The following is a 6,796-nucleotide window of genomic DNA, read 5'->3' as shown; positions in this document are numbered from 1 at the left end:
GCATATGCATTCCATTATTGCAGAGTATATTAGAGGGGAGATGACTTATTTTAGCATGGAAGCATCTACAACTGGCTCTTAAATACAAAGTGATGTATATGATCCACTGAAAGATCCAAAAAGAAGCCCAAATCTGATGATCCAGGCTGGATGTATGCCTATTATGTAGAGCCTAGCAAGCGAGAGTTGATCCAATGCACTGTTTGTCTGAGGCGGATTTATAGAGGAATCTTGAGGGTGGAGAAACATCTTGTGGGTGGATACAAAGATATCCTCAAGTGTCCCAATACCACAACTGCAATTGCTAGAGAGTTAAAGGCGACTCTAGATGAATGAAAAAGGGAAAGACCAAAGGGGTGGTGCTTTGACGAAACTGAAACAAATGAGAATGAAAATGATGATGTTGTGGAAGTAACTGGGTCATCATCTAGTGGAGGCAACAACACTAGAACAACTGTCAAAAGAAAGGAATTATCAAGCAAGCCATCAACCATTGGGGCAACAAAAAACCCATTACATCTTTGCTCCGATGTACACCCAAGAGGTTGTAGCAGAAAGGTATGCCAAGGGGGCAACTCAGAGAACCATCAATGCTGCAATGAAGCCCAAAGAAGAGAAGTTGTTTGTATGGAGATAGCCAATTTTTTTTGTGAGCGTGGCATACCCTTCAATGATGCCAACTCAAGACAATTAAGGTAGCTGTAGAGGCCATTACACATTATGGTATGAGGTTCAAACCTGCTACTTTCCATGATCTACGAGAACCATTGCTTGCGAAGGTTGTCAAAGAGATAGATGGTGCGAAGAAAAAGAACGAGGATGCATGGAGTCAATATGGCTTGTTGGTCACCTGCTCTAATTCCTAAAAGGGACCAAAATAGGGCAAAACAATTAATGACAAGGGGCCTTCATTCCTTCAATCTATTCATAAGATAGATTAAAGGAAGAAGATTATAAGAATGATGAGATCTTCGAACAAGATGAAGACATCTAGGAAAAAGGAAATTACTACCGCACTCCTTTTAGTGTTTCTTCTTCATCATGTACAATTACAAGTATACCTTTTGTAGGTAGAAGAAGTGAAGAAGGTACAACTTCATAGGTGGAACAAAACAGATCAGAGCCAAAAAAGGTGTTCCCTATGCATGATACTGTACACCTATTTATAATGGTGGGGTACAACTTTGTGAAAATTACATTTATGTCCTCAGTCCTTTACATGTGAGCTACAAAATCAATCGAGGGCATTGTCGACATTTCCTTCGTAGTCGTGTTGAATAAGCCTTGAAGATTTCATTTATGCCTTTGTCAACATGCTCATATTGAGAGCCAAAGTTCGATGCTTCTCCTTCGTCCTTTTGTGATTATCAGCCGCAATGTTGATTGAGATGAAGGTATCCTTCATTAATCACCTTGTTAGGCCTGGGACATACTTAGAAACAATTGTTGAATTAATGTTTTGAGGACCTTCGGCTAAGGGAGGCCCCCCAACATGGCTACACCCTCATGTCACATGGATGGACAGACATGAGGGGTCGCCATTTGATCAACTTCCTAGTTAATAGCCCTGAAGGTACATTCTTTTTAGAATTACTGGATGCATCGAGTGAGTCTCATGATGCGATGATGCTTGCAAAACTACTAGATAAAATAATTGAGTAGATTGGCAGGGATAAGGTCATACAAGTTGTAACTGACAATGGTGCCAACTATAAGGTTGTAGGGCACATTTTGGTTCAGATCACTCTGAGCTTGTTTTGGACCCCATGTGCTGCTCACTGCTGAGACCTTATGATGGGGACATAGGAAAATGGAAGTATTTTATGAAGCCTATTGCACATGCTCGTCATGTCACAACATTCATATATAGACATGGGAGGACTCTAAGTGACATGTGGGTGCATACAAAAGGTATGGATCTTATGAGGCCTACTGCTACTAGATTTGCTATTGCATTCCTCACATTGAGGACTTTACATAAGCACAAGGATCCATTAAGAGCATTATTTTCTGGTGATGTTTTCACTCGCTCCAAAGTAGCTAAAATAGAAGCAGGGAAAAAGCATATAACATTGTTTTCTCAATAGAATTTTGGCATTCAGTTGAGGATTGCCTTAGAGTTTCATTACCACTACTTGTGCTTAGATTGGTTGATGGTGATGATAAGCCAGCCATGCCTGAGGTTGCAACAACTATAAAGATAGCAAAGCAAAAGATTACTTTGTCATTCTCTATTCAAAGCAAGAAAGCTTGTCTCAACCACATCATTAAAATTGTTGACAACTGTTGGGTGAAACAAATGAATCCTCCATTGTATGGAGAATCACTTTACTTGACCCTGAAAAATTCTATAGCATGAAGCAAAGTCATGATGAAGGTTATGTTGTAGAGCTAAGGGGTTGCTTCAATGATGTACTTGTTAAAATGGTGCTATATGAAGACCTTAGAGACAAAATTGATGCTTAGGCAGTCCTTAATGAGAACCAAAGAGAAGCATTTGCAAACCCAATGGTATTAAAACTGCTCAAACAAGAAACCACGTGAGTATTCTAAAAGTACCACTTTAATTGTTACTGTCAGCATGCATAACTTCATTTCCATCATATAAATCCAACATATTTTGCCATTTTAGGTGATTGGTGGCTTGCATATGGTGGTCGAACCATTGAGTTATATAAGTTTTCAAGACAAATTGTTAGTCTTCATGTTTCATCATCTGATTGTGAGCGGATTTGGATCAAGTTTGAATTTGTAAGTTAACTAACAGGATCATATTACACTATTAAATTTGTATTTATTACCCATTTATTTGTTACTTGCAACTTGTAGATGCATACCAAGAAAAGGAACGTGCTATAGCACAAAAGATTGAATGATTTGGTGTATGTTTCATACAATAGAAAGATGGCCACTAGGTTCCAAAAAATGTGTGAAGAAGGGAAGGACTTCGATACTTTGGTTCTTGAAGATTTTGATTGGGACAATGAGTGGGTTGATCCATTTGCTAATTCGTCTGTTATTGGGGATAACCCTCTTTTCACAAGGGAGCATGTTTATCATGCCGTAGGTGCATATACACAACTTCATGGCCGCAACTTTCGTAGGAGAGCTCATGGTACTCAAGTGCCAATTCTTGAGGATGATGAAGACGGGCTTGATGTGGGTGAAGAGAATGAAGACGATGAAAATTTTGTGCTTGATGACTTTGACATGGATGATGAAGAAGCAACAAACAACAATGGTGGATGTGGTGATGAGCAAGAAAAGGATGGTGTTGGTTTAGATGATTTGGATGATGGCTATTGAGTGCTTGAGTAACACTTGTGTGCTTGTGGTTGTGGACATTGCATTCCACTTTAGTTGCTTTTGTGCTATGTTTGTGATTGTGGACTACTAGACGTCCCATTCCACTTTGTTTGCAGTTGTCGACATGCTATTAGTTGAACTTGTGTTATTGTGGTAATGTGGTTGTGGACATGTCATTTTGCACAATATTATTATGTTAACCTATGTTGGTTGTTTAGTATTTAACTTTATGTATTGTCTGAAATTATCATATATTGAAAGTTTCCTATGTTGTTTAAAACTACGTTTAAACTTTGTTTAAAATGTTTAAAAGTCAAAACTCCATCCATGAGCGTTTCAACGTTTCGTCGTTTTAATAACCTTGGTTGCTCTCCTCATTGCCTTAGTACAAGCCCACATTGCATCCTTTGAACTATAACCATAAACACTAGCAAACACATTAGCAAATTGTTATATTGATCATCAAACACCAAAATCACTGAACAAATGGACCGAGGTCCATTTTCCTTACAATTATCTAGATGTACATACAATTTTATTGATAGGTATAATTGTATTAGAGACTATAGTGTGTATCAAGTCTATATATATTCAAATATAAAATATTATTTTATTGTGCAAAAATTTGATCAACTAACTACTATAATAGCTATAATCTTATCATGTCATGTTCCTCTAGTTTTATTTTAAAGAAAAATGATAAGTCATAAGAAGACGTGTAATCTTGATTACTAGCTACAAGAGTCCTCCAATTAAGTTCAAATAAGGAGAGTTGATTGTTAAGTAGGGAAGGATGATGAGAACATGGCACCTTCGGCTATACCATTGATTATAAGGTGAACTTGTTTCTTTGTTTGTATATGATAAAACTAATAATTGGTTGCTATTGGTGTTTGGTATCGACGACGCACTACGGGACATACCACATAATACTTTTGGGAGGACGACAATGTCGATCGTAGCTCGATGGTTCATGCGGAGGACGTCAGAACACAGAGAATTGCTTGGAGGTTGATGATTACAAATAAATACAGAGGATAAAGACGATTACGACATGTGAGTCTACCCTTTTCGTAGGGGTTCCCTCTCAGCCTTATATCCGACTAAGGAAAGATCATCCCACACAATCTCAGAGAACCATTCCTATCCACCGACTTCTGCTAGAAGCGTGCCACGTCTTCTGGTGTTCAGTTGGTCTTTGTGAGGCCTGTACATATGCTTCATGTGTAGGGCGCGATCTTGGGAATCTTCGCGCCCACACGTACGTCTCCTTCGGTTGTTTTCGGTTGCACCCGTTTGAGGCCCACTAGGTGCCTTACAGTCGGCCCATTAGGGGCCTTGTAGGCAGCCCACTAAGCATAAAAGTGCCATGATGACCTGGGGGATATCTATCCCCTATAAGCCCCCGAGGCACAAGTCGATTTTTGAGTATAATTGGCTCGAGACTCTCAAAAGCGAATCCTAGTTCTAATGAAGTATCTCTACCAAGTTGGTTGATTGCTTTTCTTTAATATAATTTCCTTCTAATATTCTGATACAAGGTGCACCCAATGGGTGTAGCCCCCAAGCTTTGAGCCGAATTAGGTAGCAATCGACTCGAAGGTCCCATAAAACATCACTTTGGTGGATCGTCTTATTGACTTGGTATTGGGTTGATTGAGATTCTGACTAACTAAAATCTGGCCAACTAAACTGTACTCAAGTGAGGCCCGGCCAACTAATGCTTGTTTGGTTGAGGATCCTTGAAAGTCGCCTCGAGGGGGGATGGATAGGCAGAATCTGAAATTTACAAACTTAAGCACACACTATAAGCCAGGGTTAGCGTTAGAATTAAATCGGAGTCCGAAAGAGAGGGAAAAGAAATCAACCAAGAAATAAAGCGGATGAAAACAGTGATTTGTTTTACCGAGGTTTGGTTCCAAAGAACCTAGTCCCTGTTGAGATGGTCACAAAGACCGGGTCTCTTTCAACTCTTTTCCTCTCTCAAACGGTCACCTAGACCGAGTGAGCTTTTTCCTTAATCAACGGGTCACTTAGACCCCACAAGGACAACCACACACTTGGTGTCTCTTGCTTTGATTACATGTCACTTGAGAATAAGAATGGGAAAAGAAGAAAGCACGATTGCAAAGCCAAGCGACAAGAGCGACAAATAACACACAGATCACTCTCTCTCTCTCTCAAGTCTCTAATCACTAATGATCACTTGTCTCAATCGTGGAACTTGAAGAGATTGGAAGCTTTGATTGTGCCTTTGAATGGATTGCTAGCCCTTGTATCGAATGTGGAAGATTGGATTGCTTGGTTGAAGTGAATGGAGGTGGTTGGGGTTGTATTTATAGCCCCCAATCACTTCCTAGCCATTGCTCCATTTCTGCCGACCGTGGACGGTCCGCACCCCTGGTCCAGACGGTCCGCCCCTGCACATCAACGGCTAGAATCACAACGGTCAGCAGTAACGGCTATATCAATGGCTACTATGGATTAAATGCGTCGTCAGATGTCAGGTACCGCAGTTGCGGACGGTCCGGTCGTGCACCCCAGACGGTCCACGAGGACGCTTATAATTCATTTTACCGAACCCGTCACCTTCGGGTTTTTCTGGTTTTCACCGACCGGACGGTCCGCGCCTGAGGCCGGATGGTCCGCGCTTGGTCTCGGCCGGTGCTCGCTTCTCCATTGGACGGTCCGTAGTGTAGACTTGTGGTTTGCAGTGTTCCTGTCCGAGGGTCACTTTGGTGCCGCGGACGGTCCGCCGCAAGGGCCCAGACGGTCCGCGCTTAGATGTTTTTCCAAAAAAGCTTCTCCTATCCGGAATAATCTACGTATTCCGGACAGTCGATTTAGAATAGTTGTAGGTGAACTTATGCACCTCTGAAATGATCAACTAGGCAAACTGGTAAGTCCAAAAGGTTTGTGATGGTCGTCAAACACCAAAATCGATTATAGGAAATATTGAGACTATTTCCCTTTCAATCTCCCCCTTTTTGGTGATTGATGCCAACACAAACCAAAGCAAATATAAAGTGTAGAAATGTAACTAGTTTGCATTTTGATAGATGCACATAAGTTATTTTGAAATAAAAGCATTTCTAAGTATATAAGTTTGATTTGATATTTAACATTTTGGACCACATTTGCACCACTTGTTTTGTTTTTGCAAATTCTTTTGGAAAAATCTTTTCAAAGTGTTTTGCAAATAGTCAAAGGTAAATGAGTAAGATTGCAAGAAGCACTTTTAAGATTTGAAATTTCTCCCCCTGTTTCAAATGTGTTTTCCTTTGACTAAATAAAACTCCCCCTGAATGAAATTCTCCTCTTAGTTTTCAAGAGGGTTTAATAGATACCAATTGGAAATATATTGAGATGCTAGTTTTGAAAATATACCAATTTAAAAACAACATGCCAATTTGAAGTATATCAATTAAAATTTTTCGAAAGGTGGTGGTGCGGTCCTTTTGCTTTGGGTAAGTATATCAATTAATTTTTT

The sequence above is a fragment of the Zea mays genome, chromosome 8, assembly GCF_902167145.1.
Source record: "Zea mays cultivar B73 chromosome 8, Zm-B73-REFERENCE-NAM-5.0, whole genome shotgun sequence".
NCBI lineage: Eukaryota > Viridiplantae > Streptophyta > Magnoliopsida > Poales > Poaceae > Zea > Zea mays.
Note: the sequence above shows the minus strand (reverse complement) of the source record.